Source organism: Diceros bicornis, chromosome 22 (assembly GCF_020826845.1).
Source record: "Diceros bicornis minor isolate mBicDic1 chromosome 22, mDicBic1.mat.cur, whole genome shotgun sequence".
In the NCBI taxonomy this organism is placed as follows: Eukaryota; Metazoa; Chordata; class Mammalia; order Perissodactyla; family Rhinocerotidae; genus Diceros; species Diceros bicornis.
In genome coordinates this window covers 33194670-33219629 of record NC_080761.1, presented here as the reverse complement: position 1 = coordinate 33219629, position 24960 = coordinate 33194670, and the positions used below count along the sequence as shown (strand labels likewise).

The window sequence follows — 24960 nt, the reverse complement described above, 5'->3', positions numbered from 1 at the left end:
GCAGCTCTAAACTGGTTCTAAGTATTTTCCACAAGATACTATAGCTATTCATGATTATGAGATTTTTTTAAAAGTGTCATTGACATGAAAAAGCAAATTACAAAACAACATGTAAAAATATAATATAAAATTATGTATAAGCATATATTTATATTTATATATGTAAATATATGTAAATTTAATTATAGGTATAATTTTATATAAACGAAATCACATTCTACAGTGGCTGTACAGCTCTAGAAGAATTTTCACCAAAATGAGAGCAGTAATTGCCGTTCTGTATCAGAACTTCAGGTGTTTTTCATTTGCCTCTGTATTCTTTTCTATAATTGGTGAAATTTTCTACATGACTATGTGCTGTCTAACAGAAACAAAACAGTAAAGCTGTATCCATTTAATAACAGAGACACATTACAATCACACCTTGTTTGATATTTTTACCCAGTTTGTCTTGATAGTTGCTGGAAGGATAAACTCTTAAAAAACATTGAAATGATTGTGAAACTGAAGCAGGTTCACTTGCCTCCAGGAGGCAAAGAAGAAGAATAAAGGAGTTTGTGGTGTCCTCCTTTCCCCCATAAACACAAATTACTCTTGAACTCTGGTAACATACAGAAAACAGAAGCTGTCAGTTCCTTCTTCTTCTCTTTTTAGTTCAATCTGCCCCAATTGTCCCAAAATCTTTTTTTACCCTAAGATACAATTAGACCATTAATTTCTAATTCCTTCACAAATTCTACAAAAGATAACATGCTCAGTGATTTGAAGGGAGAGGAGAGTTTATCACCCCTTGCTACGTAGGGAAACTCAATTTCCTGCTCCTGATCTTCTGCAGTCTGTAGTTTCTTCGTTTGCTCCCTGAACGGAAGGATGTAAATTCCTGTAGTGGTTCTCAAACCTCAATGTCTTCATTGGAATCATCTTGAGATCTTGTTTAACATGCAGATTCTTGGATCTCATCCCCAAGTTTCTTATTCTTTAAGTCTGGAATGAAGTCTGGGGAATCGGCAGGTTATAATGTTCCAGATTATACTGAGGCATATGATTCATGGATTACACTTTGAGAAACACTGGAAGCTTTATAGCCCTCAGTGTTTAACCTGTTTGCAAACCTGTGATTAAAAAAATAATAATTTCTTCCAATCTTTTCCTTCTAAATGCATCTGGAATTCTTTGTAGCTCCTCTTCTTGAAAATGTGTTTGGTGATTCACGTAAAACACGACAGCTTATCCATCATCATAATCGCATGGACCATCCCCAAATGCAGAAAGTATTGAACAATCTACTTTTCATTCCATTACTTTATAGATGGATGTAGTCCAAATGCTCATGATACGTGGAAGAATCATATATTCTAATTATATTTTTTGATTAGGTTAATGTGATTTCACCAAAATAGTCTTGTCTACAATAAATTATTTAGTACATAGTATGCAATACCAATATAATAATATTTAATTTATATGATACATGTAGTTTAGGGTGTTTTTAAAACTGTTTCAGAAGTGCTAATACATTTTCCCCCAAACATCCCTGAGAAATAGACAAGGACCGCTATTATTTATCACAATTTGCAGAAAGATTGAATCACTGAGCTAGTAAGTAACTTGAAGAGGGTCACAGAGTCAGTGTCTAAGTTGGAACAAACACTTCATCTCCTAGCTCCTTGTGCAGTAATGTTCCCAACAAATCCTGTTGCATATCTCTCTTCCTGTAAGAATTTACAAGTCATTGAATTTTCTGGAAGATTCTTCATTATGGGGCATATGACAATTTGTACTGTTTGGAAGGTTGAAAACTGGAAGTGAGAAATTATATTAAAGACAATCCTTAGTTTTCAAAAATGGCTTTTTCATCTCTTGAGTGTCCTTGTTACTATTCCTGTTTCATAGGACAGTTAAGAACGCTGATTCTATTCATCCATTCATTCATTCGGTCATGCAATCAATATTTACTGAACATATTTAATATGTCTAGCCCTCTTCTAATAAACAGGACATATCCTTGTCCTCAGTTTGTGCAGTCTGATAAAGAAACAGATATGCAGACAAATGGTATCATATAATAACTGCTATATTGGAGCTAGGTCTTAGGTGCAAAGTGGCTTGGGGAAGAATCTGTTTGAGGGAGTCAGGGAAGTCTCCTCAGAAATTGGGAAACTTGATCTAGGTTTTGAATGAAGAGCAAGAATTTATAAGGATTCAAGGTAAGGATGGGGCATGAAAATGGGAGGACAAAGAAAAACCCTAAACATAATGTAGTCCTATCCCATCCATGATATAAATGGAGATGTCTGGATTTAAAATTTAGAGACCTAATCAATACTTTTGTAATTTGGGGAGGGCATTTGCACCACACAGGAACCCTCATTTTTGGAGCCTTGGCATCCTCCACAGAGAACAAATGTGGATCGTACCCAGATAGAGACCTTTAGCACCATGAACTCACCGCATTAAAACCATCATCATTGCAGCAGCCATGTTGGTTTAGAAAAACAGACCTCTCTTCATTATAAATTATATACAAGCAAACACAAAAGAGAGCTAGTGTTTTTGAATGGTAAAACTAAACAAAGTGAATGCTCTCTTCCTAGGCTGGCTTTGTATGCTTCAGCCTGGAAGGCATTTTTGCAACCAAGTGAGAAGCCCTCAAAATATAATGGAAACACTGACAGACACTTAACTATACCAGCTCTGTTGGGTAGAGCCATAATTCACTTCATAATACAAATTGATATGTTGTCCAGAGGGGTCCCTGCATTGGTGTTATTGATTGTCTTTTGAAAAGTTCTGGTTCTAGGCTATGAAGCCACAAAATGAAAGTAAATGATTCTCTCTGGAATAGATTCTGAACTGGGCCCCTCAATTACAGTACTGATATCCTTAGGGCAGACGACATGGAAATGTCCCATAAAGACTGGAAATATAAAATAATAAACCAAAGTGAAAAAAGCAAACAATGAAACAAAGTTTGTTGTATTAAAAGTGTAATATTTCTTCCCACAAGTTCTACTAAAAAGCTGAGCACAGCAGAGGTGACAGAGGGCAGCTTGCTTTAATTTAAGTGGGGTTAGTTGTTACACAGGTTACGAGTACACTCTGTATTTGCAAAATCATGTGGCTGTCCAAAGTTCAGCCATCCCAGTGATCTTGATGGCCAAAGTGTCCCATGTGTTTTATAATATAATGCAAATGACTTCAATCTGAGGTAGCCATGTTTCCAAATACCATTTAGGGGCTTAATGACTTGTCCTAGAAAGGTCCTGCCAGGCCATATTTAATGGATCTTCTAAACAATGTAAAAATATTTCTCTAAATGTGTTATACAGCTCATAATTTTAGTGTAAAAATCAGTGCCCTATGTCCTCACTACTGCTCCCTTCCCCAAATGCAATTTTTGAGCCTTCTTTGTTGAAAATGTTACAATGTCACTTTCTTCTCTCTGGATCTGAGTTCACCCGACGTTGGCCTTAAGATTGCATGTGCAGAGATGGGGTTCTGACAATTACAAAAGCTCTGCAGAATTCTGAAAATAACACAAATCCTGAAAGGCACACTCAATTTTCAACAGGACGTTATGAGACAAGGAGTCTAGTGTCAGCTTTTCCAACGTAAACTGTATAACCTTGAGCTCATTATAACCTCTATGGGCCTCAATTTGCTCATCTCTAAAATGAAGGTCACAGACTACCTCTTTGGTCCTTTAATGTTGTTCCATGGCCCCATTTAAGCCTGCTAATGAATTACTTAAATATTGAAGTGCACATTAAGCCTTATGGAAAAGCATAACTGGCAAGATTTTCCTCTCAATTGCTTGTGCTAATAGGGGCCAAATGGCATGGATACTTTAAATTCACAGATAATCCCCAAACTTCAATTTAGCTAAATGTTCCAACCTCCTCTCCTGCCAAACCATTTACAGGGGATTCAAACAATTAGCACACACTGGCGTGAGATTTATCTCCTTTGTAATTCCTGCCTTCCCTACTGTCTTACCACCAGGGTATTTTTATATCCAAATTTCCAAAAATAGAGATAAAGGGTAAATCAAGTATAATTGTTGCCTAATCTACCCATCGGTAAATATTCCAACATTGTTATTATTAATAGTAATTTATTAAGGGCTTATCCTATACCAAGTGCTTTACAAATCATTGTATTTAAATCTCACAATCACCTTGTTTGGGTAGTGTATTAGTTTCCTAGGGCTGCTATAACCAAACACCACAAACTGGGTCGCTTAAATAACAAATTTATTTTCTCACAGTTCTGGAGGCTGGAAGTCTGTAGTCAAGGTGTCAGCAGGACTGGTACCTTCTGAGAGCTGTGATGGAGAATCCATTTCATTTCTCTTTCCTAGCCTTTGGTGTTTTTTTTTGACAATTTTTGGAACTCTTTGACTTGTAGATGCGTCACTCCAATCTCTGCCTTTATCATCACATGGCATTCTCTCTGTGTCACTGTTTTTTCATATGGTGTTCTTTTTGTAAGGACACCAGTCCTATTGGATTAGAGGCCCAACCTACTTCAATAAGACATCATTATATGTTGATTACCTCTGTAAATGACTCTATTTCCAAATAGGGTCATACTCCGAGGTAGTGAGGGTTAAGCCTTCAAATATATCCCTCTTTGGGGGATTTATTTCAATCCATAATAGGTAGGTATTCTCATTTTATAGATGAGTTAACTAAGGTTACAGTCTTGAATTCATTTTCCTGAGGTCACAAAGCCACTCAGTGGCGGAGCTGGGATTCACATCCAAGTTTGATAACTTTATTTATTGTTTAGCAAATAATTTTGGAACTCAAAAAGAAAACCCGCTACATCAATTTCCCAGGACTAAGAATATTGAGCGTAATCTTTTTGGTAACTTCAGTAGTCTGGAGGATTCAGCAACACTGACCAGTGTCCAAGTTTCGTTGATGGCAGCAGGGCTAAATCTACACTTGTCCGAACTGATTCTTAAGCAAGTTCTTTAAGCCTTGGCAGGGATTTTAAAAAAAAAAGCCTGGACCCCAAGTCGTCTTGAAGGAGATGTACACACATAATAACTCTGAGAAGCCTAATAATGAAGTGTCCTTGTAAAAAGATTTTTAAATATTCAGTATTTACTTAATGGGGAATTGGTAAACAGCACCTAGGAGTGTTTTTCTGTTTGTTTTATTGTGTGTGTGAGTGTGCCTGTTTTTATGTTTCATTCAAGTACTTCGTTCAAGAATTGTGGCAGGAGTGAGCCAGCCCTGATGGCCTAGCAGTTAGAGTTTGGCGCACTCTGCTTCGGCAGCTTGGGGTCGGTTCCCAGGCACTGAACCACACCACTCGTCTGTCAGCTGCCATGCTGTGGCAGCGACTCACATAGAAGAATCAGAAGAACTTACAACTATACACAACTATGTACTGGGGCTTTGGGAGGGAAAAAGGAAGAAAAAAGGAGGAAGATTGGCAACAGATGTTAGCTCAGGGAGAATCTTCCCCTGGGAAAAAAAAAAAAAAAAGAATTGTGGCAGGAAAGGGACAATGAAATTCCATGGTTATATAAGGAGTTACATTGGAAGATCAAAATTAACAGACTTTGTGTGTCCGATTCTTTTTCCCAGTTATGCTTTTATGTCCTTAATTGGTGTTTGTAAAGCTAACTGGCTTCCCGTTGATCTGGCTCTGCTCTGAGCACTTCCATTTAATAATCTACACAGAAATGGACAAGGCAAACCTTGAGCCTTTGGAGGAAGTGGATGGGCTTCATGAACTAGGGGAGGGAATACCTAAATTTAGAAATTAGGGTATATTAGGCCTTTGAGTCCCCAGAGTTCTCAGGTTCTTCCAACAAATAATCCCTGTTATTCCAATCATTTATCAAAATGACACCTCACCTCAAGATATCTTGGCAGTGGTTGAAAATGTTTCACTTTTTCAAGATTCCTGAATTTTTCTAAATGTGGAATTACTTATGTTAATAAACATAGATTTTTTTTTTAATGCAAATCTCTGTGGGAAGGTAAGGGGCCTTTCACAATTTAATGTGACTGTATTACATTCTCTCTTTGCTTTAGAGAACGCTCCCAGAGATTGGTTACAGTGAAACAAGTGGAAATCTTGATATAGGATGGGGTTAAAAGGAAGGCATAAGTAGTTTAGGAATATGTTTTTTCAGCAAAGAGAATTTATGGTAAAAGCATCTTGGTTTGTGTACATCTAAGCTGGGAGAGTATTTTCCTTTGCGTTAGTGCTATAGACTAGAAGTTTAACCTATTTATTTCCAGTCGTATTTCTAGTTTGCTTTATAATTGAAGAAAAGCAAAAATAATTTTTTTCTGAGTGTTATCAATATTATTTTGTTTATGAGCATTTCAATAATATATACAGGGAGTATATAATTGTTAGAATAAATTTAAATGTTTAAATAATTATCACCTTTGATTGCACTTAGGATATGCATTGGGGGACATGTGTACAGCAGTTGACATAAGGGCAAAAACTTTGCAATTTGTATTAGTAATGGTTGGTAAACCAGGGTTAATGTTAAGTAAAACAGATTTACATCAATCATACAAAAACTTATTGTTTTCATAGTTATCAATTAAAATACTAATTTCAAGCATCCCATAGCTATTTCTTATGAAGTGCTGTGCAAGTAGTTTTACACACACTAGTCAACATAGGAGCACCCTTTGTTACTTGCTTTAGGTAGCTAAAGAGAGTTGTTAGTTATTTGAAGTGTCTTCAGCTGAATCCAACCTTTTTCTTTTTTTTTTTTTTTTATGGATGAAGAGGAATAGAGACAGGATGAGTTACTAAACTGAGACCTGTTCTAATAACTATATTTCTAACTTGTACCTAATGAAGTTTGCAAATGAGCTGTCAGACTCTTAATATAAATCCCTTCCTGAGGCCTTCCTTCCTCAAAAAAAAAATTTAGAACACGCAAAAAGGATGTATTATTAGAAAGATATACCTCCTACACTGGGGCTGGGGTGTGTGCACTCTGTGGATTCTATATAAAATATTGTCTTGTTATGCAGTCTTGAAAGGAATTAAGACTGTTAAACAATGATTGTTCTGATAATAATGAATATCTGATAATACCATCCAGTGTTTTATTATATTCACTGCTGTTAGGGTTTAGGGGATCAATAAATAATACCCTGTTCTTCCTCTCCTGAGCTTGGAATCAATTCAGAATTAAGACCAAAGAGACAGACAAATGGAGGTCAAATAGTCATTTTTATTATAAAGATCATTGGAAAATGTGGTTTTAAATGTGTAGGCAAATAGGCTTAATACCCCACCACTGAGTTAAGCAGACTTTCCAACCTAGTCATTGGCACATCTGAACGACCAAAGGCCTCCTCGACAGGGCTGAGTTGGCCCCTCTAAGCTTATTCGCATGGCATCAGGGAAATTGACTGAAATGTGAGGACCAACAGGCACTGAGAAGGGCAAGAGTTCAGAGGGAGCTGAGCTAGATGTGGTCAGTGCTTCTGCCAAACTTTGGGATCAGAGGAGAAGGGAAAAGGCCAGGTAGATTGCTCTAATAAATACCATCATGAAAACAAGAAGCAAAGGAAAGAAGGAAGATTTTACCTGACGTCCTCCATCCAGTGGTTCTCTTAATCTCTTGGGCTTTCCCACTCTAGTGATTTCTCCCATCTCAAATTTTTACCAGCCATGTTGTTTAATTATAGATTAAAATATTACATGATAGGGGTGGCCCTGTGGCATAGTGGTTAAGTGCGCATGCTGTACTTCTGGCAGCGTGAGTTTGGATCCCGGGCGCACACCAATGCACCACTTGTCGGGCCATGCTGTGGCGGCGTCCCGTATAGAGTGGAGGAGTATGGGTGTGGTTGTTGGCCCAGGGCCATTCTTCCTCAGCAAAAAAAAAAGAGGAGCATTGGCATGGATGCTGGCTCAGGGCTGATCTTCCTCAGACAAATAATAAAAAATATTACATGATAAATACATATCAGTATATAGATAACAATATAATGTTTCTGATATAGAAAGCCTCAAGTATGGACAGTATAATTCTTCCATTATCAAATTCCCAGAGATTGACTAAAGTTCCCCAATTAAATCACCTTGCTGTGTAAAACTCCAAGCAAATCATAAGCCAAAATTCTTAAACTTAAGTGCAATGAAGTTAAAGTCTAAAATCAAAGATTTTTGCTCAGCTGGCCAGCTGTGGTAACTCTTCTGATTCCTGAGTGACATGGGTGACTTCAGCAGCTGTCATTCACTAAAATTGTTGTAGTCCCTTCAGCATTTCAGAAGTACTCTTCCCACAGAGGTAACCTGATTTTCTCTGTAGTTTTTGTTACTTACGTATATATCTCTTACAGTATATTGTTTAGCTTTGCCTGGTTTTGAACTTTAAATAAATCGAATCGTGCTGGACATGATCTTCCGTCTTCTTTCTTTTGCTAGCCTTGGTTCTGAATCGTCTATGTTAATGCGTATAGCTGTAGTTCATTGATAGCACATGCCACAATTTATTTATCACTTCTGTGGATCGTGGCTCCTTTTTTATTGTTCCTGTTTTTGAGAACAATGCTGGTGTGAACACTCATGCAAATATGCAAGGATTCCTTTAGTGTGGGGCCTCAGTTTTTAAAAAGTATAGCAAGTGAATAGATTATTACAGCATGAGCTTTATATGCACCAAATTTAGAAAACAGAGCAGTGAACCAGGGATTCAGTGGTGACTGGTGGAAGGAAGGTATTCCGTGAAAATCTTATTCTGATCAGCCTTGCTAAGATACCAGTCAGTCCACGCCAGCTGTCTGGATTCTAAAACCTGTGAACTCCTGCAAGATCTTTTCTATCATATGCTTAACCATGGCACTACATTGACCATGACTTGGAGGAAATCTACCTCCACATGCAATCCTTTCTCAGAGAGTGTCATTTGAAACTTTCTGGCCATCTTGCTAAGTTTAGAAAGGTATAAAGATGGCAGACTCAGTCACCATGTATAAACTGAGGTGCCTTCCTTTCTCAAATGGTATATTCAAAACTTTTTAATTTTCCTTTCTCATTTGAGCCTTGGATCTCTGGAGCCCCCATGCTGTAATGAATGTGGATTCTGTCTTGGTATATGGCTCATACTCTCCTGTGAGCAAGCATATTAAGTTCTGTGCTGCACCAGCTGCTACCACTCACAGTAGATAAGGAAATGTGTAAACCTCCAAAACATGCTTTCTTGGGAGGGTTTATCCTGTAACCTCACGTGTGTTTCATCTGGAAAATCATCTTGATCTGAAGCATTCGACAGTCCTGAAGCCTGTGTCCCCAGGAGGTCTGGTGAAGCCCAATACCTCTACCAGGAGCTACTCTGAAGAATGCTTCCTCCCGCTTTTCTAGGCCTTGAAAAACATCTACTCCTTTACAGACATCAGAAACTTCTTTATTTCTATGACATCTTTCTCTGTAGCAATGGATATGTCACTAGTGTTCAATTTCCTGCTGTTGTTCTCTTACAGGTTTCTAGGAGGCTCAGCTGAGTTTTTAACTGTTCAACCTGTTAAACCTTTTCTAACACATACAGGACTAGTACTGTTTGCAGGTTCAGAATGTTCTGTTTCTTTTTTCTTCCACTTTGCTTTGTGGTCCATGCATTTGTTTTGGCAGTATACTTCTCTAGATTTTGTCTAGTGACATTTAAAAAATAAATGAGTACTGCATCTGTCAAAGGGAAGAACTTATCAAACACATCTTGTCTAACTTCACCTCCTGAAGTTGAATGATCCTGCCCAAGATGTACACTCCTGCAGATCATGTATCTCAGACTTGGCCTCAATATATTATTGGCTGCTGGGTTCTTGTTGGCTATGTTGCATCTTTTCTGTGACTTCTCTTATCCCACTTCTCATCCAACTTCTCACGCAGAATCCCTAATGGCTAAGAAACTTGTGCCTCAATCTATTATAAATTACGCTAATTTGGTGTATACTAATTTATGAAACTCTCCTTATAAACTTTTAAGAATTCTACACTAGTCTTCCTGGTGTTTTATTCTCTGTTTTCTCCAGATTTTCCAGTGTGATGTGAGCTAATGATGTAAGTCTTGAAGAGGTGGTTCTCCCACAGTGCTAATTATTAACTCTACCTGAGAATCTGCCTCTGATGGATCTGGATATGTGTTTTCTCAAAAAAAGATAGTCTAGTCTCTTTCTGCAACCTTGCCTCCCTTCTTTTGTTAGATTTATTTGAGTATAAGTAACTTTCTGGTCTAATAACAATTAAAAGCTCTTTTTTTCCCTAGAACCCTTTAAAGACGTTTTCTCTTTCATTTCATATACATTTAGCTTACCTTTTAAGGTCACAACCTATCTCTTAAGAACAATCTCTTCTAGATCTGGCTGTTTTCCTTTTTATTTTTCTTTCATGCTCTCATTCTGATAGTTAGACTGAAGCACATTTTAAAAAGCATTGCAAAGTTTCTCTTAGATTTTCTGAGCAAATTTTGCTTCTTAAAACAGAGTAGTCATCCGAAAGCATTTTTTTTTTTAATTTTCAAGGTTTTTTTTTTCTATTTCAACCAAGGATGATGACCTATTTTCTTTATAATAAAGGGCCTCCATTTTGCTTTATTTGCTTGTTATTAAAGCCCGTTATACTGTGATTGAAGTTGTTTTCTCAGTTTCTAGTTAGCAAATCTAAAGTCATTTTATGGCTATGACTAAGTGGTGGGGAATGTTTTGAGTTTACATGTAATCCACATGAATTAGAAAGTTTGCCTTTCTCCAGTTCCCTTCTCCGAATGCAATTCAAAGGAACAAAACCTGGAGAGCTATTCTAGCATTTAGCTACTTCACCACACTTTATGCAAAGGCATTGTGGAGGGGATGGAAAATAGTGAAGTTTAGGGATTGAAAAATGTCCAGTGTAGCCAGATACAAAGATGGAGAAGAAATTGAGGCCAGGAATGTAGTCAAGGGCCAGACCATGAAAGGTCATATAGACTGGGGTAAGGATCATGAGCCTTAAGGGAAGCCCTGCTCTTGAGTTTAAAATTTTCAGAAAGTTTGTGCAGGAGAATGAAACAGCTAAAATATTCTTAGAGGAATTGTGATATGTAAATGAATAAAAATCATGGCAACACTGTTGAAGGAAACATTCATATACTCTGGCATGTTGGAGAAATTGGAGGAATGAACGAAAATGAAGCATATTCGTTTTTGCTGGGCTATGTTACTTCATCTTACTGTGGCTATGCCTTCTCCATGACTGTATAGCCTTTTTTCAGGAGATTGTCCAGGAAGTTAGATCCAGCCAAAATAATTTGGGTGGTGATGGTGATTGAAGATAGGGAAATTGAATAGAGTGATGTTTTCCAAATTCTGATCTCATTTTGTGAGGTATTTTGGTGGAAGAAAGAGAAAGGAAATTTTTTTTTGCTCTACTCATCTCTCCAGGCGGGACTGAAGCCCTCATTTTAGTTCCAGGAAACAACTTATCGACAAGGGTAATCAGAATTACTGAATTCATCCTCAAAAATAAGTTCATATTTTGCATAGCAAAAGACATAAAGCTGTTTTATGCCCCCATTGCATTTAAGTCATAGCCTAATGGTCTATGTCCACTTAAAATAATTGCTTAAGAAAAAGTACAGACATGATGAAATGTGATGCTTTCAAAAATGTCTAAATTTTAGTTCGAATCTACTTTGTTTTGGTTAATTACTTCTATATTATAATTTTTAAGAATTAAGTTATTTTCCATGTTAAACACTCTTTACCAATCTACTTTTCTTTGGACATTAAAAAATGTGGTAATCAACACCATTTCTTTATTCTACATGGCTTTTAGTTAGCTTATTATGAAAATTAGTGCCAAGGAAATGCTTTTTATTGATTTCTGATGTATAGATAGTGTTTCAGTGTAGCATTAGAAATGCACACAAATGACATTTTCAAGAACATATTTATAGTTGCAAACTTTCTGGTATCATTAAAGTTGCTGGAGGTCTCACATAAAAGCTATATGATAAATTAGGTTATGTTGCGGTTTATAATAATTACCATTTACTGAGCACTTACTAATTGTCAAGCACATCAGGCTAGGAGATTTATATTCATTTTTTTTTTTTTTTTTTTTTTTTTTTTTTTTTTTTTTTTTTTTTTTGTGAGGAGATCAGCCCTGAGCTAACATCCGCCAATCCTCCTCTTTTTTTTGCTGAGGAAGACGGCCCTGGGCTAACATCGGTGCCCATCTTCCTCCACTTTATATGGGACGCCGCCACAGCATGGCTTACCAAGCAGTGCATCGGTGCGCGCCCGGGATCCGAACCAGCGAACCCCGGGCCGCCACAGCGGAGCGCGCGCACTTAACCGCTTGCGCCACCGGGCCGGCCCCTATATTCATTTTTTTTATTCATCAGTTTATTGTTTTATTCTTTCATTCAACATGCTGGATGACCTATGTGTCAGGTACTATCTTTTGCTATTGTTGAGTGAGTCCAACCAACAATGCCTCTGTTTTCGGCGTCTTAGATCATAGTGGAAGGACAAACTTTCATGAAATCTCTTTACAACTGGATGAAGCATGATGTAAGTGTTACAAGTGCTCAGAGGGAGAGGTACAGAGACTTCAGAAACAAAATAAAGGAGAATTGAGTGGGGGATGTCGGAGAAGTTGTCCCTCACTTAGTTCTCAGAATGGTTCAATGGACCTGCATTCTGGCTCCAGACTGCCTGGATAGGAAACCAGCTCTGCCACCATTGCTGTGTGATCTTGAGCAAGTTACTAAAACTCTGTGAATCAGTTTTGTCATTTGTAAGTGGAGATAAGGATAGTACCTTCTTAATTAGGTTGCTGTGAGTATTAAATGTGTAAGAGATTAGGTAACTTTCCCAAGAATAGTAAGAGAGAGTTAGGATCTGAAAGCCAGTTTGGCTGACATCAGAATGCAAGTTTTAATCACTACCTAATTTTTGCTGGCTGGTTCAGAGAGACAGGGACTTTGTAGGGAAGCTCTGCTCTCTGTTTGGGTAACCAGTTTTAAGTCACGTTGCAATTCAACATATTAATCTTTGATGAGGGGAGCACTGGTTATCTCACGTGGAGATGCCTATGCAAGCTGAAGCTTTATTTCTCTGAGACTTATTTTCATATATGGCATATAATGCAATATTTTATTTGTTACTTTTTATTAGGCCACATGAGGAGACAACATTGTATAATGGTTAAGGGCACAGACTGTGGAGCTACACTGCTAGGGTTCAAATCCTGGCTCTGTTGCTTACTAGCTGTGTGACCAGGAATGGATTGTTCAACAACTCTGTGCTTTAGCATCCTTTCTGTGAAATGGAGATGGTAGTAATAATATGCACCTCCTAAGGCTGTTACAAGTACTAAATGAATTAGTGTGTATAATAGAGCAGGGCTTGGCTCACAGTGAGTCTTTCCTAAGTATCGAATAACAAAAATCTACCCCATTCTTTGATGAAAGTTCTGTTGTTTGGATGCAATTATCATAAAATCTAGTTCCTGAAGCTATTCTCCAAAACAACTAGTGATAGCCACTTGACACCTGAGAAACAGGATCACATTTCCTTCGTTTAAGCTTATTACTATCCAAAACAACCTAATTTTCAGACTTAGACATGGCCAAAGAAAGAACATTAATAAAGCAAAATGCATTTTTTTCTTTCTCAAAATTAATCTGAAATCTTACATTATTTTTTTAATCTACTATGCACAAGGAAAAAACACAAGTAGAACTGGTTCTGTTTACCATGCTGTCCCCTTGTTGGAAACAGGAACTAAAAAATTATCTCCTCAAGAATCACTCAAGAAAACAGTAGGTTAATGTTGCAAATGTAAAGTGTTCTTTGAAATAATTTCCATGCTTCATCACCTGCTATCTGAGTCACCGTGAACACCAACTAGCTGAAAATTGTTTGTATCTCATTTAGGTATTTATGAATCGCTTTGTATAAAACTGTCTACAGGGCTAACTGTGACACAAAGAACTTCAATGATTTTTCTCCATGTACCTAGTTTCTCTAAACACCTGCCTTTGTGCTTTATTCTGTAGAAATAAAAAGCATTCCATTTCCAAGAAACTTCTCCACATTTTGTCCCCAAAATGTATTCTCAATTAAACACGTAAAGCAAGTGAACACACAAACAGGTTTTCCATATTATTTTTCATATAGCATGGTGTCAAGCAAGTAATAAGGAGACACGGCAGCAGTGGAAATCCACTCTGCAGATCCAGACGTGAGGCTTGAACAGGTCTCAGAGTATAATATTAGACATGCAGGAGCAAATCAGCCAATTAGCAGAGAGATAAAAACTAGCAGAAGGTGGAATCACGTACTGAAACTTGGCATAGAGTTAAATTTTTAAAGGATTTATTATGGCATCTTCACTAAACGGAACCAAATGAAGGGTAAGCATGAACGAAGAGAGTAGATCACTAGATTAGTCAGTAACAAGGCAACAAACTGGCAAGATGGGGATATGGTCACTTTAACTGTGTCAGGATCAGAGATTTAGGTTCTAGAAAATGTTATTTCAGGCTTAGTGCGTTGAGCTTAAATAGCTTAGAATTGGTTTGTTTGTAAGATTATTAACTTTGGGAACTTACTTTTTCTGAATGCAATGGAGATGAAGATCCTGTCATGAAATGTTTTTAACTAGTTCCACCCGTCCTTCTAGGTTGGAATGAAAGTGATATGATTTTCGTTGTTGTTTATTCTAGGGGACTTGTTTTGAGAGGTTACCTTCCTTCCATGGTGCTCTGGTTAAAGTTGGAATTATGGGAAATGAAATGCCTAAAGTGTAATGGTGATGGGTTCATGAGTAGACATCACTGGTACCATGAGTATCAAAAACTGAGCATGCCAAAAGCGAATTGTTCAACATATATTTATTTAGTACCTTCCAAGTGCTAAATTCTAGACTCAAGGTGCAGTTATGCAATAGTAAATACAACAGACAAAATGAATGCAGCTGATTTTCCAGTATGAGACTGAAACCGACTTTGACAAAAAGTACACTGAATCCGTGTGAAATCTACCCATGGAAAACTCCTTTACTTCTTCCTCCCAGTTGCTTAGTCTTTAGGATTGTACGAGATCACGGGGAAAATTAGGATGCTGCTGTCATTGATCCCTCTGAGAAAAAAGTGTAGACAAACAGGAGCCATGTGAGCCCTGAAAAAAGGTATTGATTTTGACAGCTTGGAGAATTTGTATCTATAGCACTACGGTCTCAGAGAGTGTTCATGTAATTAGTTCATTGCTCTATGTGCAAACTCTTATTATAGCATTTACCATGCTTGGCAATTATTTGTTTACTTCAGTTTTCACAAGTTAACATGAATCTTTTAGAAGCAGAAATTGAGTCTTAATCATGTTTGTTTCTGATTCATAATTCCTTGCTGAATGGATGAGTGAATATATATATATTATAGTAACATGAGATAAGACAGGAAAAAACTAGAAGGCGTATTGAAATATATTGCAGACAATTATTCCTACATCAAACTGCATTTAATACTGTAGCCAATCACATTCACTTTCAACGTGAGAAACTTTGAATCACAGAGTTGTAAGATTTATGTGGAAAAAAAATCTTTGCATGGTTTAAGTAAGTTTGATGAAATTTGGTTTAAGGCATCTTAAGCCAAATTCAGTGTCTCCCTGTCGTGGACCATCTAATAGTTCTTCATTTGCTAATGTGCATTGTGGATACTAGGAGGAGGAGTCAGCAATAAATGATTTTTTTTCACAAATTATCTGTGAAAGCAGCACTTTTCTTCAAAGTAAAATTTAGAAAGTGCTAATTTCCATCATTAGTGACATCATTGTTGTAATAGGAAAGGTTTTGTGTATTGAAATAGGTAACATATTTAATGAATTAGAGCTATTTAAATTAAACTGAGATAATACTATGGAAAATATGTCAACCCATCATTAATTCTTCGAACTCAGTCTTGCTGTTTTAAATAATTAATAAAGTTGATAAAAATACATCCATTTCTCAACATCTACATTCAAGATTTATAGAAATACTTGTTTTTATTTGAATCTCTTGCCTCCAGTCCAGCTGCTCTGCTTTCCACTTCTAAAAACAACTCTGGTTTCCCTAAAAAAACAAAACAAAAAGGTTAAAATGTGGTGTTCTACTCAGAAGACATACAGATAATTGCATGAATCTCCTTTACAATTCATCGTGAGTTATTATTTGTTTGAGGAGTGCAATAATTTGGAAGGTTAAATTCAGTCACCCCAACTGAGTTAAAATTCAAATTGAGAATGGTAGGATTCAGTATTTGTGTAAGAGAATTTTAAGGCTTAAAAAAATTTATTAAGTAAAAGAAAGGCACATAAAAGTTTAGATAGCATGACCTCATCAAGATACTGCCCAGTCCGATAAATTACGCAAAACAGGAAATAGGAGGGTGTTGATTATTAATGTGAAGGAGTAGAGTGGCTGAATTATATAGAGTTCTATAATCAATTAGCCTGCGTTTTGTCTTTTTGAATAAAAATTCAAGATATAATTGAGACCTAAAGAGAACTTGGCAAACCTACTCAATTTTTGTGAAGGTAATTCATCCAATCAGAAGAATAGTAGAATATATGTACTTATTCTATATAAATAAAGTTTTGGATACAAAGCAGTAAGACTTGGGGTGTGGGGTAGCATGTGTGATGTTTTGATCTCTTCTTCCAGTTAAAGGCCATGCCTTTGGAAAGGGAAGGGGATATGGCTGTGAGCAGTTGACTACACAGATGGTGTCCAGGAATAGATCGTTGCTTATGGTACCAAAGAAATGGGCTCTAAGGAAGGTCAGACTGCATCTCAGATCCAGGTTTATCTAAACTTATGAGCCCTCACTCAGGCACAAGCACAGCTTTAGGTATCTTCATAGGAATAGCATTTAATTCTTAGAACAATCCTATAAGAACTACGTATTAAGATCTCCTGTTTATCGATAAGGAAACTGAAGGTTAGACCAATTATCTAAATTAATAAAACTCAAAAGCTGTCATCAGAACACAAATTCTGACATTTTGGTTCCAGTGCTTTTAGCCTTATAACATGGCTGCTTCCCTCTGAAGGATCTGAAGTTTGCATTTGGCAGGTGACTTTCCATTTACATAAAATGGTTTTGTTCATTTATGCATTCACTTTTTTCATTCATACTTAATTTATTCATTTAACAAAAACCCTTTGGGGGTCTATGAGCACGAGACTGTGCAGAGAGGATGGAGAGAGAAACATTTGTGGGAACAGTGTCCTAAAGGGCTTATCTGAAAGGAAAAGATAAATTACATAAATAAAAGTATAAAAATGGACACCATTTGGAATAATTGGAATAACAGACAGAAGTACAATTATGCTTAGTAATTATCAGGAAAGAACTAAAGAAAGATAGTAACAATAGAATTGATTTTGTGTCTATATACCAGTATAATGAGTATGTATAACATAAAAAGGAAACTTGAAATTTTAGCAAATGTAGTTGAATATAATCCCATATGTACCAGTGAACATTATTTGAAGGACATACCTTGATCAAAAGAAGATAGTAGAAGGAGTGAAAAGAGTTGATACTTTTAAGGGACACATCCAAATGGAAACCCAAGGCTCTAAATATTGAAGCTCTATGTTACATATTTATGTGAAAAGAAAAGGAGAAACAGGTACAATGTCCTTACAAGTCAGACAGGTTTTTTAAGGTTGACTAATACGGGTGAGGCTCTCTGATGACCTGAAATTGTTAACATAAATTGTACAAACAAAAAGTACCTGTCCTTTACTCCATTACCACACTCAAACCTTTTTTCTGCCCTTTTCTTCCCTTCTCTATCAAAAGTCAAAAAAAAAAAAATCATTCTTTCAATTAACTATATATCTTCAAGTTCCCATTTATCACTCAAAGTGTTAAGCTTCTAATCTCAACATTATGCTTAAATGTCTCTTAATAAAGATAATAATGAAGGCCAAATTTCTGTTTTCATCATCTTGGAACACGCTGAAGAACATTTTGCATTGCAGACACCCCTTGTTCTTGGCTCCTTGCTCCTTCTACATCTCTTAAGTTTCTCAGCCAATTTTGCTTATTACATTTTTGCTGCCTATTCCAGAAATGTTGATGTTCCCCTAAACCTTCATTATTGGTCATCACTTTTGTGGCCTTTTTTTTCTCCCATGCTTCATTAAAACACTGACAAATCCCAAATCTGTATGTTCACTTTATAACTTTCTTCTAAATTCCAGATCTACCTGTCCCGTTGATTACTAGAAGTACTCATCTAGAGAAGCTACAGGGTTGTAAAACTCAATACACTTAAAATTTTACTTTTATATTTCTCTACCACCTCCTCAGATGGCTTCATTTTAGTTAAGGGAATCATCACCCTACTCTAAAATCTTCTCTGCCTTATCTTCAAATTCTTGACTAACTACCAAAGTCTAGCCATTATCAAGCCCTTCAGATCTGGTCTTAAATTTTGCCTTCAAATATGAGTCATATCTCTTCCATCACACTCTCAGACACCAGCTACACTACCATGTTGTTGGATATGCTATTTTTCTTGTTTAGAATAGGTATTCACTCCAGTTAAAGCCTTCTTTGACTCTCCCTGGAACAGCTGGCAACTTCTACTAGTAAGTTGACAGCCTGTATATTTACATTAACATGCATTTCTTTCTACTGAAGTTATTTGCTGTGTGTTGGGAAAAATCAATGTAAATGCTGGTACATTTCTATTAATTTCAAACAAAATCAACAGAAACAAAAGTAATATTAGAGATAAAATGGAACAAGTTCACAAGATAACAGTTTCAATTGAATAAAAGGTTATAAAAATTCTAAATTTGTATGTATTTCTTAATGTAGCCTAACATATACAAATAAAAAAATGATAGGGCTAAAAGGAAAAAAAAAGTCAAACTCAAAATTATGTTAGGAGATTACAACACGCATCTTCCAATATCTGAATGAACAACATGATTAATGCATTTAATATAATTTATGTATCTAGAGCAATGTACACAATTGCAGAATGTATATTATTTTCAAGTATACTTGGAACATTTATAAAAATTTACCAGATGCTGAATCATAAAGCAAGTTTCAATATAATATAGAGGATTGACATCATGTAGAGTAAGTGCTTTGTGCACAAATTAATTTGAACTGGAAGATCTCCATGTATTAGGAAAATTAAAATATACATTTTTGGAATATGAATATGCATTAATATTTGGAATATACATTAATATGATGGAATATAAATATACATTTTTTTACATGATTTAAAAAAAAATCAACCTGAAAATATTTAGAAATAAATAAAAGTTAAAATGCTGTGTAACGAAACTAAGCCAATGTCAGAGGGAAGTGTATTTTAAACGCACATAAAAGAAAAGAATACGGCAGAAAATCAGTTATAAGCATCCATCCTAAGAAGTTGGGGGAAAGCAGTACATTTAAGCCAAATACAGAAGAAGAGGAGAAATAGTAAAAATCAGGAGGTAGTATAATGAAAAATATTATATTGTACCAAACATACAATAGAGAGGATCCACAAAACCAAAATTGGTTCCTTGAACAACCTGATAAAAGTGGTAGATATTGAAGTGACTGAGCAAGTAAAAATAAAGAGTGGTCAAAAATAACTAATATCAGTTAAGTAGCTATAAATCCTGAAGACATTAGAAAGAAGTTGAAAGGATGTGGGAAATTACTTTTTTAAAAAAATAACAGTTTTGAATAAAACAAGTTTCTAGTAAAATGTAACTTAACAAAACTAACAGGAGAAAGCATAAGACAATCTAAATAATCATATACCTATTGAAGTAAGGTAATGAATAATAAAAAAACCTGTATAACTAAAACTCTTAGTAAATAGAAATAGAAAGAATCTTTCTCATTGTGATAAAGAATATCTACCAAACACCTACAATAAATACTGGACTTAATGGTAAAAGTTTCCCTTTTACTGGGATCAAGAGGAGGATGCCCAGGATCACAACTTCTATGCACTGTTGTACTGGTAGTCCTAGTGAGTGTAACAATGCAAAATACATATGTACATGCATACACACATCATCTGTGCATACATACAGGCATGCATGAATGCATTCATATATACAGATACATTTTTTTAAAGTTCAAGGATTTAAATGGAATATATAAAACTATCAGTCTTTTGTATATAATGTGAAAGTACAGATAGTAAATTGAAAAGAATATACAAGTGAATTATTCATTTTAATATGATTTTATCAAGGTTGTTCAATGTAAGGTCAATAGAAAATCAATTGCATTTCTATATACAAGTGATAAATAAAAAATGTAAATACCATGTCTAATGACATAAAAAATATTGACTAGAAATGAACCTATTGAAAGGTGTAAAAGCTGTACATGGAAAATTCTAGTACATTATTGAGATAAATTAAATAAGACAAGAGAATGAAAAAGCATGACAATGGGAGAAAATGTTTGCAAATCATGTATCTGATAAGGAATATCCAGAATATAAAAAGAGTAGTGAGAAATCAACAATAAAAAGACAAACAACCCAAATAAAAACTAGACAAAGGTGGGGGCCAGCCCAGTGGCATAGTGGTTAAGTTCATGCTCTCCACTTTGGTAGCCCAGGGTTTGTGGGTTCAGATCCCAGGCACGGACCTACACATCACATCTCAAGCCATGCTGTGGCAGCATCCCATGTACAAAATAGAGGAAGATTGGCATAGATGTTAGCTCAGGGACAATCTTCCTCAAGCAAAAAAAGGAAGATTGGCAACAGATGTTAGCTCAGGGCCAATCTACCATACAAAAAAAAAAAAAAAAAAAGAAGTGGACAAAGGATTTGAATAGACATTTCTCCAAAAAAAAGTTATACAAATGGCCAATAACCAGATGAAAAATGCATTCAACATCATTAATCATTAGGAAATGCAGATTAAAACCACAACAAGACATCATCAGACTCCCTGGCTATAGTGGCCGTAATTTTTTTTTAAATGGAAAATAACAAGTTTTGCTAAGAAAGTGGAGAAATTGCAACCCTCATGCATTGCTGGTAGGAATGTAAAATGGTATACCCACTTTGGAAAACAGTTTGGCAGTTCCTCAAACAGTTAAACATAGAATTGCCACATGACCCAGAAATTTTACTCCTAAATATATACCCAAGAGGACTGAAAACATACTTTCATAGAGAAAAATTGTACATCAACGTTCATGGAATTATTCATAATAGCCAAAAAGTGGAAACAATCCAAATTCCTCTGCTAATAGATGGATAAACAAAATGTGCTATATCCATTCAATGGACCATTATTCAGCCATAGAAAGGAAGGGAATATTGTTGTGTGCTACAACATAGATGGACCTTGAAAACATTATGCTAAGTGAAATAAGTTAAACATGAATGTCCAAAAATTGTATGATTCCGTTTGTATGAAATGTCCAGAACAGGCAAATCCGTAGAGACAGATTAAATGTCACCAGGGGAAGAGGATAAGGGAGAATTAAGATTGACTGCTAAAGCTACAGAGTTTCCTTTTAGGGTGTTGGAAATATTCTGGAACTAGTGATGATGTTTGCACAACATTATGAACATACTGCAAACCACTAAATTGTACAATTTAAAACAGTGAATTCTATGTTATGTGAATTATATTTCAAAAAAAAGTCAATAAACTATTAATGAAGGAAAATGTAGAAGGGCCTGCTCTATCAGATACCAAGGTATATTATAAAGTTACATTGTGTAGGATAGTGTGATATAGACAAATAGTTAAATAGAATATGTTGACTTCTAGAAACACAACCAAGCATCTAGGGGCACTTAATTTATGACAAAACTAGCATTATAGAACAGTGAGGGAAGTAAGGTATTTTCAATAAATTTTGTAGGTCAATTTGGAAAATAATGATATTTTACCCCAACTCAAACAGCGCAGAACGTTAATTTCAGGTAGATTTTTAGATTAGATATGAGAGGCAAAATAATCATAACATAGCAAAGCTTTTAGAAGAAAATAGAGAGGAAATATATATGGCCATTTTTTTTAGAAAACAAGACACAAAAAGAAATAGAGAAAGAGATGGTTAAATTTGACTGCAGTGAAATTGAGAATTAATTTGCAACAAAAGGTACAATAAGTGAGTAAAAGGGTGAGCCATGCATGGCAAATATATTTTCACCACATGTAGCCAACAAAGAACTCATATCTAGAATATATAAAGTACTTCTGCGAATCAATAGGATAAGACAACTCAGAAAATAGACAAGAAAATTAAAAATTATCTTCTTGAATATATATGTATATAAATGACTAATATATGAAAATACACTAAAACATTAATAATCAAGGAAATGTAAATTAAAAGTATAATTATATTTCACTACACAGTAAACTGCTGACTAAAATTAAGCAGAATAAAACTACTTTTTGATGAATTTGTGCAACAATAGCAACTCTTATACACTATTTGGCAATAACTGCTGAAGTAGAACATAAGCACATTTTCTGACCTAGTAATTTACTCCTAGGAAATATCCAACAGAAATACATGTACATTTATAAAAAGATGCTCATGATAGAATTATTCATAATAACTAAAAAGTAGAAACAACCCATATATCTGCCAATAGAGGATTGAATATATAAATTGTGTAATATTCATCCAATGGACTGCTACAGAGTGATGCAAGTTAGCTATAGTTACAAGCAACAACTCAAATGAATCTCACAAACATGATGTTAAGGGAAAGAAACTAGACATAGAAGAAAATACAGTGTATGATTCTAAATGTATAAAGTTCAAAACTAAGACAAACTAAAGCTATAGGATGACCAAAAAATCTGGAAACATAGACAAATATATATATAATAAATGGTTTATTGAAATAACAATACACAATATGTTCAATGACATTACATGATATGTTCAAAAGGTTGTCCCTCTCTGGCAATGTGTAGTTAATATGCCATGCAAAATTGTGATGAATGTGTGGCATTAATGCTGCATTTCCATAAATTCCTGCGTACGTATCTGTGTTGCCTCAGATGGTTTGAGTTTTTATTTGAACCTGCGCTTTAGCATAATCCACAAGAAGCAATCAAGTGCGTTCAAACTGTATGTATGTATATGCGTGTGTATATATGTGTATGTATGTGTATATATGCTGTGTATACATATGCTGTGTATATATGCTGTGTGTGTATATGCTGTGTGTATGCTGTATATATATGTGTGTTATATACTTGTATATATGTGTGTGTGTATGTGTATATGTGGGTATGTATGTATATACATACCCACATATACACACACTGTGATAGAACAAGCTGTGGGCTTCTACGTGTTAGTCATGTTCTAGTTCTTGATCTGAGTGGTGATTACATGAGCATTCACTTTGTGATAATTTATTGAACTATATACATTTGTAGTTTTGCAAGTTTCTTGTGTGGTTTACAACTCACAACAAAGAAATAACTTAAAATATGAAAAGGAAAGATAATATACTACACAGTCTCTATGGCTCTCTTGAGCAGAACTAAGATCCAGGGACAGAGGCTGCCAGGAGACAAATCATCCACTTTACACCTTTGAAGCCCAGCTAGGGCATTCAAAGAGATCTCTCATAATACAACAAAATCCATTACTTGCTCCTCTCAAATGAACTGCTGGTCTTCTCAAATGATTCTAGGCCTTACAGAAGGAATTTTAATAGATTCATTCCAAGCGATTTGTTGCCAATTAGTGGACCGGCGTTATGTATATAATTCTAGCAAAAGAATCTAATTTAAATGTTCTGAGGATAAGATGCAGATACATAATTATATGCACAAAAAACCATTCACACATAGTGCCAACTCCGTTTCACATTTGTGTTCTCTATTGTCTTCCAAAGAAAAATAGGTGTTTCAATATTCGTACAATATGTAATTTCAAACTTGATTCCCAAAGTAAAAAGAAAAGACGATCATCATGTGTTTAAAAAAATAATCTCCTTTATTCTATAATAATAACGGTTAGAAGTTCAATATGTCTGCTCAAACACAGAGGCAGGCAGGCATATTTACAAAAGGCCTGACAGTGTTTGCCGTTGCCTTTACACAAGACAACGTTTATAAAACCTTTGCATCCCATGGCAGGTGCTAGGTTTTCTCTTGGGGATTTGTGCTGTTCAGATATTGCCTTTCATTTGAACTTCAAACACCTTTAAAAAATAGAAGCTTCATTTTAATACAATTTGGAAATTAAAATCCTTTTATTTTTTATCATTATAGTCTCTTCCATGGATTTACTTTTCAAAAATGAATCCAAGCCAAAACTAATTACTGTCTGATAGCCACCAAAGGCAGAAAAATAGGAAAACTTCTTAAAAATGAAGCTTTGTTCTGCTTTGCCCATAAGAAAATTTAATGTATGTAATAAATATTAAAGGATTTCAAGCATATTTAAAAATAATCTCCCTTTTTTTGAGAACTTAGAGAATTAAACTGAGTAATTATATGGTCACCTGAATAATTGGAAAGACATTTTCTGGATCTTGACTATATTTTCTCTCTTTCTTTGTTTCTAACGGCACAATATGAGATTAAATAAACACAAATTTAAGTGAAAAATATATTTTCACCTAGGAAAATGATTTCCTAAATTTTTTTCATCAGTCTGCAATACTTGTAAATATAATAATGTTATAGAATTATAATTTAATTGTATATATATTTTTAAAACAGAAAACTAAAACATCTTTTTGTCTCTCCCTTATTTTTGTTTTTTATTAGGCTTGGACTCCTGGATCGTCTGGTGACTTCAAATATCTGGTGAGATACTTTTTTCCTGTAGTATTGTCAATGTTTTTATTTCCCTCATGAGAAATCTTGGAAGGATGTCTTTTTTTCCTAATCTCAGGCTTAATCCTTTTTCTTAATTCTCCCCTCATTTCCATCCCCTGGAGCGGA

The 24960-nt window shown here is 35.3% G+C and overlaps 1 long non-coding RNA gene across 1 annotated transcript in view; it reads left to right on the top strand.

Moving 5' to 3' along the window:
• The window catches only part of LOC131420066 (uncharacterized), a 439434-nt gene that overhangs the window by 200557 nt on the left and 213917 nt on the right, over positions 1–24960 (top strand). The window contains exon 4 of the long non-coding RNA XR_009223454.1: positions 24784–24822. This is a non-coding gene — a long non-coding RNA (uncharacterized LOC131420066). The remainder of the gene's footprint in view (positions 1–24783; positions 24823–24960) is intronic.